Source organism: Halichoerus grypus, chromosome 5 (genome assembly GCF_964656455.1).
Source record: "Halichoerus grypus chromosome 5, mHalGry1.hap1.1, whole genome shotgun sequence".
Taxonomy (NCBI): domain Eukaryota; kingdom Metazoa; phylum Chordata; class Mammalia; order Carnivora; family Phocidae; genus Halichoerus; species Halichoerus grypus.
In genome coordinates this window covers 113,845,158-113,857,777 of record NC_135716.1, presented here as the reverse complement: position 1 = coordinate 113,857,777, position 12,620 = coordinate 113,845,158, and positions in this window count along the sequence as shown.

Sequence of the window (12,620 nt, the reverse complement as noted above, 5' to 3'; positions counted from 1 at the left end):
CACCTACTGTGTGCCTAGCCACTCCAGAGAACTGGGAATTCACTGTTGGAATGAGTCAAAATCCTTGGCTACTTCCTGGAGCTTTACTGCCATCAGAGTTCACTGCCATCAGCAATTTCGAGCTTAGTTGCTGGTTGACTTTGAGTTTAGGGGAGGCAGGCAGAGGAAGTGCTAGCAATAAAACGTAAGACTTTTTCCTTTATATATAAAAAATGTCAAATGGGCAGGAACTGTTGGCAAAGTGGAGGAGAGAATATTAGTAATGCAAGTTATACAAATGGTTATAACTGCAATCTAGAAGGCGTAGAGAACTTGGGTGAATGAACTATGGCTGGGAGGGGGCACACTTAAAGAGGAGCTTCAGGGAAGTTTTGCACCTATAAACTCTGCCTATAAACACTCCTGGACTTTTCCTTCCCACCAGCCACATAGGGCACTCTTCTTCCTGCATAGTAATGCCACCATCAGACATGGGTACAGCATTTTTAGAAGGAGGCTTCATTATCTTGCTTGTGAGATAAACAGGCCAGATCTTATGATCCTTGCTCTACAGACTAGGAAACTTGTCCTCCTTTCTTAAAACAAGTGCATGTCGTTTTGGAAGGGCATAAATGGCAGGACCCCCACTGCTCATCTTGCTTTTCAGAGAGGTCTGTAGGAGTCAATCTGTGTGACACTCCCAAGCTTGACAGCTGCCCGTGGGCACCTGTTTCCTAATCAATACTTGGGGTTCAATCACTTAGAACTGATTGGTGTTACATGCCTTCAGACAACATCAAGGGGAACCTTTTCTCTTACCCAGACTTCTACTGACTTTATCAGCCCTTAATGATTTCCTTGAACTCTGAAGAGTTCACGGTCAATTGATTTAAGTGCCTCATTCCTTGCCACTGTTTGCAAATAGCAATATTTTAAAAGAGGTTGCCCAAGAAATGCTGACTCATCTAGCAGACTTAAATATACTGGGTCTTGGAGTCTCAACAAAACAGCAGATGAGAATATGGAGAAATATACTGTTAGTCCATGTGTCTTTAAATTTACGGTTGGCACCGCATGCACCAGACATGGGGGAGAAACAAGTTAGAATGTACGCGTTTTGGCTCACTAGTATTTTCATACCTTCTTCCAAATTCCTCTGAGCACCATCTGAAGAGAATTAATTTAAAGAACCTTTAAATGTTCCAGGTCTGTGTGAGTCCCACAAAGTCTGAGGTTTACTTTTGGCTGTTTGACTCTTTCCCCCAGCTTTCATTTGGCTCAACAGAGAAAAGTGACTTTTCCAGGGATTCAGAAGAATAAACTGGAATTGTTACAGGGACCCCAGTCTTTGTAGTGGAGATTTAGCAATTTCATAATAGGTAGAAAGAGTTCATTGTATATAAGCCCTGGCCAACAGTTCCTGCCCATTTGTCATGTTTTATATATAAAGGAGAAATTCTTCTATTTTATTGCTAAACTCAAAGTCAACCATAAACTCAAAGTTGCTGATGGCAGTGAACTCCAAAGTGCCCTTGATAGCGACGCCCCGTAGCTGTTTCCATTCACCTTGCTGAATAAAAGCCAGAGTGCTGGCCTCTCGCTAGGATTTCTGGCAGCACTTGCGTCAGTAATTCATTCCAATAAAATGGTCCCTTTATCCACTGAATCCCCAAAGGCTGTACTAACAAAAAGCCCTTTTCATGAATAGAAGGAGGAGTGGGGAGAACTTTGGAAAACAGTTTTCTAATGTCTTCTAACTTGTGACTGACACCAGAAGTGGTCCCATCTGGTCCTGGCTGGCGGTGGCTCTCCTGGGACAAACGCACCAGGGATTCAGGGTAGTGTCTGCTGCGGAGGCGGGGCGACCACAGCCGGCCACAGACCCCGCCTCTCAAGCCTGGGATAGCCTGAGGAGACAACCGTGCCGCCAACACCTGGGGCATAATAAGCTCCTTGGTTCACAAATCTTAAAAACTCCAAAGGAGAACGTCTCCGTCCTTCTGCCCTTGGAAATACACGATGTAAAAATTGCCCCAGGTAAGCATCGTCTTTCTCTTTCTCAGTGGAATGCGCAAGATTTTTGGTGTAGTCAATCCCGCGGGGTTTCACCTTATAGACTCACGACCCACCGCCCTCCCACTGCTGGGGGCCCTCTGAGGGTTGAAACCACCTGGCCCCACCTGCTGTTTCTATCATCAGTCCTTTCCCTACTCCTAAGATTCCAGGCTCTGGAGTGACAGTGTCTGGATTTGAATCCTGACCTTAGCAAGCCACGTAACCTCCCTAAGCCTGTTTCTTTATCTGTGAATGGGTACAATAATAGTACCTACCAATGGTGTTTTTTTGTGAAGATTGAATGAGGTGATTCATCTAAGGCGCTGTTGCCTGCCAGAGAGTAAGGACTCAATAACATTCCAGTGTCGCGATTATTTTTATCCCCAACTGTGACAGAGACTGCTAGCGTCCCCTACTGTGCCTTCTCGCCTTCCTTGGTAGGGACTTTTCAATGCACACCTGGGAACACAGCATAAAATATGCATAAAATAAAATATGTCCCAACCTTACTTGGGGCTAGATTTGGCCATGTGACTAAATTCTAGCCAAAGGAATGGGAATGGAAGGGGAATGTGCAATTTCTGGGTTGGACCCTTAAAGGGAAGAGCATGCCATCCCCTTCTCCATTGCTGCTGGTTAAATTGCAGGTTTTAGAAGTGAGTCCAGTGTAGACTGCAGACACAGGGCAACAAAGCAGGGATGGCCCAGCACTAGGACAGAAGACTGGGCCCCTGGCAATTTCGAAGAGCAGGGTTACATAAAGGAGGAGTAAACTCTTGTCTTGTTGAAGCCCCTATTCATTAGGGGGTTCTCACACATGCAAGTCCTAAAGACTTCGCTGCTCAAACTGCAGTGCAGGGAGCTTCCCAGAAACGCAGAATCTCAGATCCTTACCCAGACCGATGGAATCAAAGTCTCTATTTTAACAAAATGATACCCAGGTGATTTATAGGCATGGTAAAACCTGAGAAGCATTGTCCTAAATAGCACACCTAGCAAGAACCAGTCAGCTGGTCACCATCAGGAGCGGGAGGAGGATGGTGTTGGTGACTGGTGTTTCTACCACCACTGGGTTCTGCCTCTCCCACTGGGCTCTCCATGGGGAGGAGCTGGGGTTTTGCTGGTGCTTGTGGCTTATACCAACTTCCGTGCCTCCCTTTTGCTCCTGCGGCAACTATAGCATTCAGATCACCATGGCAACCGTAGGAAGGCGGCCTGATAGTCATACTGCTTTTGTTGACTGCTTGAAGAGGTGGTGGGAATATATATCATTCTCTCAGGAGTCGGAAGTTTCTGGAGGTCCTATAACTGTTCTAATGACATATGTACCTGTGCTCAGGCCATAGACATCCTTCCATAAGCCCAGGTAGCTAAACTACCCCATTGCGTTGTTTCACCTTCAGGCTGGGTCTGGGTTAGCTGCTTAAAGCTCACTCAACCATGGGATAACCTGCTCATTTGAGCCTTTCCAGAATGTCCCTGGGAAACTGCCAAATAGCCTGGCATGGAAATTGGCTGGAGTCGTTTCAGGGGAAGACCCGCCCAAAGGACTCACCCAGGTGTTAAGCCAAGCTGTGTATATACTGTAAAGAAATCTATGTTTTCAATTTGCCACTGGGAAACTCTAATTCAGTAGTAGCCACATAATTCAGTACTTTGAAACGAAGTACTGCCTGGATGGAAACCTCTTCAAGATGTATCTCCAGGGGTTTAACCCAAATCTTTCCTACGACTTAGGCCTGCCGGCTCTTTATCTGACTTGGGTTGTGGTGGAAACAGCTGGTCACCAGCCAGACGACAATCCTGCATCCTTCATCATCTTGAAGATGGTGATTAAATCACTCATCATCTCCTCTTCGCCAGGATGTTGTGAGGATTATGTCAGCACGGTGCCCAGAGCTCCCTGGAGATAAACGGTGAGCAAACACAGTTTGCTATTAATTTATCATCACGCTAGGCAGAAAATTCAGCCCAAGTCAGCATTTTCATTCCTGCCTGAGAAGTAGCCGATGCATATTCAAGATTACACCTTCCACTTAGCAGTTCTAAGTAACCGTTGTTATTTAGGGGATTATGTGTCTCAGGTTTCTATTTCTGAAGGTGGAAGAAGACCTTTGGACGTGGATTGGACAATATAAGTAGCAATAATAGCTCGGACTGTATACTAGATGGGCACTTGACTTTGACTTACTTGTCACAGCAAACCTGGGAGGTGTGGATTATCCCCATTTGACAGATGAGGAAACTGTGAGCTTAGACAACCTGCCCCGGGTCACTTAGCCAGCCGGAGACCCGGGTACTGTTAAATCAGGTAATGTGCATACCTTTATCTCATTCGATCCTCACCAGACGACTAAGAGAAAGGCATTATCCCCATTGAAGAGACGAACAAACAGACTCGGACAGTCTAACCCGTCTCTGGTTCCACATTGTAAGCAGCAGACACCAGCCTCAAACTCAGGCGTGCCCACAACCAGAGCTATGCTCTCCCACCAGAGCACATGTCTGGTGCTCTGTCAGCAACTCAGAAACAGGTTGTGAAAGCTCCGTTGACATCTGGTTATGTAAATCTGCCCCAAGCTAAGGTTTTCCTTCATTCTTTAGTAATAGAGGTTTTTGATGTGTCTCAGCATCTGTGCTTAGCGTTACGACTTGTTTCCTCTATTGGGCCGTCTGACAGTCATGAAAGGGCAATCCACCCAAGGTAATGTAACTATTTCCCCTCACTAAATGTTCAAGGCATGACCGTCTTTACTCATGGTCATTTACTCAGAAATGAGAAAACTGTCCTAACTATTTGATGCAGAGTAAATGTGGTGAAGAGTGACATTCAACAGGTCCAGAAAGGTGGGTGCAGGAAAACACTGTAACATTTGCTGGGCCCTCCGGGCAGATGTGACTTTTCTTTCCAGCATGGCATTTCAGACAGATTCTCAAGCTGTTACCAACCCAGGCGGCACTTGCCGCCTGCATCTCCTGACCTTTATTTTTTACTGGATCTCTTTCTTCTTCTGTTGATGGTCACTGTACTCCACCATCTGGGCTAGGACAAGAATCAGATATTTGTGGTCCCTGGGGAGAAAGAACCAGTTTTACTGGAAGAAATGGCTTAGAAGAAAGAAAGAATGTATCAAGTTGAGGAAACTAACATTCCCACCCCTGCTGGTACCCCTGTAACCCGTCCCCCTCCCCTTAGATTTACATTTCAAAGCCTCCAGACTGTTGTTTTCCCTTGGCCTTTCTTATCCTTTGTAATTGTCCCTAATCCATTGTAATTTATTATAATATCTTACCTAACGTGAGCTCAGTTTGCCAGGAGTACATTTTAACCAAAACATGAATTGTCATTTGAAAAACACATGTGTGTTCTGTATCTTTGACGCCTTGTAAAAGTGAGTAGAGCTCTTACAGGATGAAACAGCTAATATGCAGACAATATAAGCAAGAAGAATCTTCTCGTTCACCAGGACTAAAATTAGAGTCAGCGGTGACCAAGAAAGTATGCAGATGGAGCAATCAGAAGGAGCTCAGAGGAGGCCTGGAAAAAGGTGGGGATGTTTTAAAATATTGTAAACAGTTATTCTATTATTTACAGAATAAAATTAGCCCGATGACACATTCTAAGTATGGCCTCAGTTCCTCCAGCAGCCAGAGCTAAAGACATGGGAAATAACACGTGTGCTCAGTGACAGTGAATCAGGCCCCGTGCATTTGCTTTGGGGAAGATTGCAAGAGGTAGTCTGTTAACTACTCATACTGAGTCCTTAGGTGCTAGAACTTACTTTCCTAACTGTATGAAATTAAATTAATTTTTGGCCTCGGGCTTAATTCCCTGTTTATAAATAGAGGCTTCTGCCAATAGTTCAACCACTTGCTCTTTGACACTGAAGACTAAGAAGCTGCAGAGTGTGGTGGTGAGAGCTCCAGCTACTGGAACTGCCTTGGAGGCAAGTTACTTCACATGGGTGTGCTTTTGCTTCCTCATCTGTGAAATGGGGTAAATGATAGTGTTCGTCTCATGGCATTGTGTGGATTCAGTGAGTTAACACATATGAAGCACTTACGACGGACTTAGGACGGTATCTCGCATGTTGAGTGCTTAATACATTTTAATGGTTTTCATTAATGAAGTTTCTAAAATATTTGGAGGATATGTCCATAAGCAAAAAAAAAAAAAAAAAAATCTGGAAAATAAAGCTATTCAAATGTAGTATTATGCTAGAGCTAAGGAAATGGACACTGCCCAAGTAGGAACGGATTGTGCTTTTCTCTCCTTTCAAAAGTCAGCAAAGGCAAGTCATTGGGGACTTAATGTCTCACAAGCAGCCTTTCACACATTCATTAACTTGTTTATTTTGCTCAGCAAATCAGAGTAACCAGACTATGTATTATTAGGAACCCTCTTTGGTTGGTTATGAATGTTTCCAAGTAGTTCTCTAAACTTGGGTCAGACCCAATGACCCATCTGGCCAAAGGCCTGAAGACAGATTTCTGAAGAATAGCTGCAAGGAACTGTGTCTTGGGCTAATTTATTGGGTCCTCAATAAGGAATGTTGACTATTTTAATTGCGTAAAGGATAAGGAATTGGTTGCTGATATAGGGGAGGACAAAAAATTGTTTTCTGTCTACCCATCTTAGGTTCATTGAGCTGGCCCTGAAAGTTAGACTGATAAAAGTCATTATTAACAAGAGGAAGTCAAACAGATGTTTATTAACAAGTGCATCATGCATATACACAGGAGCACCCAGAGATGAGTAACTCAAAGGGAATTGGGTAGATAGAATTGGGTTGGTATTGCATTGTTTAAAAATTCCTGTGTAATTAACATACAGTGTCAGATTAGTTTCAGGTATACCATAGTGATTCAACAATTCCATACATTACTCAGTACTCATCATGATATGTGTACTTTTAATCCCCTTCATGTATTTCAACCATACACCCTACCTCCCGTCTGGTAACCACCAGTTTGTTCTCTATATTTTAGTCTGGTTTTGTTGTTGTTGTTGTTGATTTGTCTCTCTCTTTTTTTAAAGATTTATTTGTTTATTTGAGAGAGAGAGAGCATGTGAGCGGGGTGGGGGACAGAGGGAGAAGGAGAGAATCTCAAGCACACTCCCTGCTGAGCAGGGAGCCCAACTCAGGGCTCAATCCCATGACCTCGAGATCATGACCTGAGCCGAAACCAGGAGTCAGATGCTCAACCGACTGAGCCACCCAGGCGCCCCATCTCGCTCTCTTTTTTTTAAAGTAAGCTATACACCAAGTGTGGGGCTTGAACTCATGATCCCAAGATCAAGAGTCGCATGCTCTATAGACTGAGCCAGCCAGCCACCCCCTTGTTTCTCTTTTGTTCATTTGTTTTGTTTCCTAAATTCCACATATGGCTAAAATCACATGGTATTTATCTTTCTCTGACTGACTTATTTCACTTAGCATTATACCCTCTAGGTCCATCCATGTTGTTGCAAATGGCAAGATTTCACTCTTTTTTATGGCTGAGTAATATTCCATTGTATATGTATACCATATCTTCTTTATCAATTCATCTATTGATGGACACTTGAGTTGCTTCCATAATTTGGCTGTTGTAAATAATGCTGCCATAAAAATAGGGGTGCATATATCTTTTCAAATTAGTGTTCTCATATTCTTTGGGTAAATACCCAGTAGTGGAATTACTGATCATATGGTAACTCTATTTTTAATTCTTTGAGAAACCTCCATACTGTTTTTCATAGTGGCTGCACCAGTTTGCATTCCCACCAACAGTGCACAAGCGTTCCTTTTTCTCCCATATCCTCTCCAATACTTATCATTTCTTGAGTGTTTGATTTTAGCCATTCTGACAGGTGTGAGGTGTTATCTCATAGTGGTTTTGATTTGCATTTCCCTGCTGATGAGTGATATAGAGCGTCTTTTCATGTGTCTATTGGCCATCTGTGTGTCTTTGGAGAGATGTCTGCTCGTGTCTTCTGCCCATTTTTTAATTATATTATTTGGGTTTCTTTGGTGTGAGTTATATAAGTTCTTTATATATTTTGGGTATTAACCCTTTTATCAGATATGTCATTTGCAAATGTCCTCTCCCATACAGTATGCTGTCTTTTTGTTTTGCTTATTGTATAGCATTTTAACAACAGAACAATACATTTTTAGTGAAGTGTCAAAGAAACAAAAGGACTTTGACCTTCTCAGGGTGGCAAATTGTGGAAAGGCAAATATATGGGGAAATTAATGGTAGATAAGGGGTAGTTTTAGCGAAGATTGTTTTGTAGATTTCTCTGATGCTATCTCTGAGCTGATAAGAGTCTAGAGTTGTCTCCAGTGATTAACTTCTACCCTTCCTGGTAGAGAGAAGAGACAGGGTACCTTTCCAAATTTACATCCTACTTTTAGGCAAATAGGCATGGGCAGAAAGCTTTTTTTTAATCTGCTTCTTCTCAATTGCCTTCAGCTCAAAATAATCCTTATGCCAAAGTGGCATATTTTGGGATGGCATATTCTGGTCCCCACCCTTCGCTGGTCTGATCAGTATTTTGTATTTCTTTTTCATTAACTTGAAACTTGCAGTAAGACTGGTCATTGGGGCTGAACATGTTCAAATTTTTCTAATCTATTCAAGAAGATAAAAAATTATCTCTATGATCAGAAATAATTGGTCATTGCTTCCTTCAAAGAATTTTTATAAAATACCTGATCCATGAAATGCCAAATTTACAGAACAGATGACTAAGGGAGTGATCATTCACAAAACACAAAGAATCTTTCCTTCTGTTCAGCAGAGTTAGCTCCTCTGGAACTCAGAAAAAGAAGTGGGTTATTTGTAATGTTTAGGAAATGCATCTGTTGCTTATAGCAAAGCACATTTGCACTTTAAACAGAATGCTCATTTAAAAAGTACTCTCTGTCCAGGCTTGCATTAAGCATCTTTATCTATTCATCTACTCTCTGCCAGCCAAAGAAGAAAAAAAAAGTGAATGGAGGTCTTGCAAGATAACACAACTCATACAGTCTTTCCATTGCACTTTTAACTCTGCCAGTCCCAGTCCACACTTAGATACAAACGATGGTGCGATGTAAAGTGTTTTCTGAGAACCTGTGAGATCTCAACCTTACTCGAAGGTTCAGCTCAATTTGTTAGATTTTTCAAACTAGACACAGGGCTTATGCCTTCATTTTATTATGTCAATGATCCACCCTCCACTATGCCCACTCTGATTTAAAGATCCCCTTTAGAATTCAGTTGTACTAACAAAGAAGAGGGGGTAAGAATGGGAGAGTGGGGTGCAGAATAACTGCTCAGGTCAGTTCATTCATTTCTTCAAGAAATCATCTAGCTCTTACCCTATAGAAGTGGGGCAATGTGCTAAGTGCTGGGGTAAATCAGATGAACTTGATTCCTATCAAGAAAGAATTCAGTCCATGCTTTAGTCTCTGTTCTTGCCCCACCCTCTGCTCCCTGCCCCCCATCTTTTACCCTGCACCATTCCAGAGAGGTGCAGTTCCCAGTGGGAGAATAGTCAGAGAAGAGGACAAGTCCTCAAAGAATCCAAAGCCAGTGGCCTGACGAGACATCAGCTGCAATCTACCCCACCCCACCACCACCCTTCTATTCCACTCTGCCTCTCCTTGCTTTCCTCTGTACTCACATGTTGGCATTAAAGGACACAGCTTGTACTTGTTGCTCGTTCTCATGGAGCCTTCTAAATGGTCTGGTGTCTTTTTTTTTTTCTGATTACAAAAGTAACACATGTTCATTGTTACATAAAAGTCAAATATTACAGAAATGCATGTCCTTTGAAAATATATCACTCCATCCCTCCAAACTCTGCAGACTTTCCTCTTAACTTCAAGTAAAAGACAAAGCCTGTCAAGGGCCTACTGATTTGCACAACCTTCCCTCTCTGGCCCCAGCGGGTCTCCAGTTCGGGCCCTATTTCCTATGCTCCAGCGTGACAGCATTCAGCTTGCCTGCATTTCAGCACCTTTATGCTAGCTGTTGCCTGTTTGGAATGTTCTCCCCCAGATATCTGCGTGCCTTCTGTCTTAGTCAGCTTGGGCTGCCATACAAAATACCATAGCCTGGGTGACTTAAACAGCAGAAATGCATTTTCTCACAGCTCCGGAGGATCTCAGTGCAAGATCAAAGTTCTAGCCAATTGGTTTCCAGTGAGAACTCTCTTCCTGGCCTGCAGACAGCCGCCTTCTTGCCGTGTCCTCGCATGGCCTTCCCTTGGTACGTGCTCACCACACCAGTGAGCCTCAGTGACTTCCTTAGAGGCACCCTCTGCAAACACAGCCACAGTGGAGGATAGGGCTTCACCACAGGAGTCTGGGGAAGACACAAACTGCCATCTGTGACAACCTCCTGCTTCTACTCTTGTTTATGCATCACCTTCTCAGAGAGGCCTCCTCTGGCCCCCTGTATTATTTCTCACAATTCTGTGGGTCGGCTGGGTTCGCTGGGGTCATCGAAGAGCTGCCATCATCTAGCTGAGCCCAAGGCGTGCGCCGTTGCCTTCCCCTCCTGCCCGGGCCCCAGTCCTGCTGGTACAGGGCCTCTCCCTTCAGGGAAATCTCGTTCTTTTACCATCTGGTCCAGCACGAATGTTGGACTAAGGTCCAGAATGGAAGCTTCGAGGCCTCTCCAGGCCTGGGTTCCTGATGAACAGCACGGCCCATGGCAGGAGGATGGGGACGCGTAACAGTAGGATTGGTCAGGTTCATGACCGGAACAGTCTGCCTCACGCTCCTATGATAAGTTGCCACTCCACTCTTAACTGTTTTTTTCACAGTTATTCTCCCTGCTGAACAAATGACAAATGTGACACAAAGAGAGATATTTGCCTGTTTTTGATCACCATTGTATCTCTATCACCTAGAGTGGAACCTGACCAATGGTGGGGGACTGATAATTAGTTAAGTCACTGAAAACATTCATTTGAAAATGTTTTCCATGCCCTTCATCTTTAACAGCTTTGGGACTGTGGACATGCTTCTACCATGAAAAAAAAAAAAAGGAAGCACCTTCCAATAAAAGTATCCCATTTTACTTTTCACAATAACCTCATGAAACAGGCAGTGTAAATATCATTGCTCCCACTTTCTAGATGAGGGGAGAGAGGCCTAGACAAACGCAGGTGGCTTGGCCCAGGTCACATGGCTGGTAAGAGAGCTTCCGACTTCCCAACTTCCCGTTCCAGGCTTCCCAGCAGCCATCATGCAACCTTTCAGGTGCAGCTGAGAAACGGCACCCTCTGCCTCGCATATTTCCCTCCCCCGGGCTTTGTGCTTGAGGAGCCCCGTAGGGTGAATAGTTTTGGTTACCCAACTGGCTACAGACCATGAGGTCTACCAGAGAGAAGAAGCATTATCTCTTTGAAATCTCCCTATGGAGGCCAAAACCGAAAGGTCTCAATGACCCAGAGCCATCGAGACACTAAAAGTTAAGGATGTCAGGATCTGTCTCTGTGGACCTTGCCCGGACGGCACTGCACTGTTTGTGTAAAGTTAAACTTTAAATCTGCGTGTCTAACCAGTGGTTGCCGGGTGGTTCTGGTCTGGACAAGCCTTGGTTTAGCCTGTAGGGAAGAGAAAACAATCACCTTCCAAGCTGTGAGCTGCTGTTCCATTTAGAGAAGGTTTGGTTAATGAGTACATCTTCACATCAAAGGGAAATCACAGCAGATGGAGAAAGTACTCAACTCTGTATATTCAAAATAGTTGGTGGTGCTTTAGGGGGTAGAGAGGAAGGCTCATGCCTTTAAGAAAAGCCCCTTGAGAGAGAACTTGCGACCATACCTAGAAGCAAGTTAGAGGTTAGAGTAAAAGCAGTCATTTTTGAAATAGGAAGTTTTCTCCTTTTTGCCTCATTCTTTCTCTTGACCTGTGATGGTGTTTTTTATTTGCTACTTAATGTCATTCTAATGAAAATTAAAATTTTGGATTATTATCATACAGTGTACCGTTCATCTTTATATTATGCAGTGTCCTTTTTTTCTTTTTTTTAAGCATGTAACTTTTTTTTTAAAGATTTTATTTATTTATTTGACAGAGAGAGACACAGAGCAAGAGGGAACACAAGCAGGGGGAGAGGGAGAGAGAGAAGCAGGCTTCCCGCGGAGCAGGGAGCCCGATGCGGAGCTCGATCCCAGGACCCTGGGATCATGACCTGAGCCGAAGGCAGATGCTTAACGACTGAGCCACCCAGGCGCCCCTCTTTCTTTTTCAATTGAAGTACAGTTGACACACATATTACATTAGTTTCGGGTGTCCAACATAGTGATGCGACAAGTCTGTACTTTATGCTGTGCTCACCGCAAGGGTAGCTCCCGTCTGTCCCCAGACAACACTATTACGATACCACTGACTCTCTTCCCTATGCTGTCCCTTTCATCCCTGTGACCTCTTCATTCCCCAACTGGAAGCCTGTATCTCCCACTTCCCTTCACCCACTGTGCCCACCCCCTTCAATGTACACTTTAAACACCGATATAAGAATATTATTAAACTTCTAGGCCGAATAGTGAAATTACACAATTTGTATGTCGTGGCTCAGACACACATGCAGATTTGGTTCTT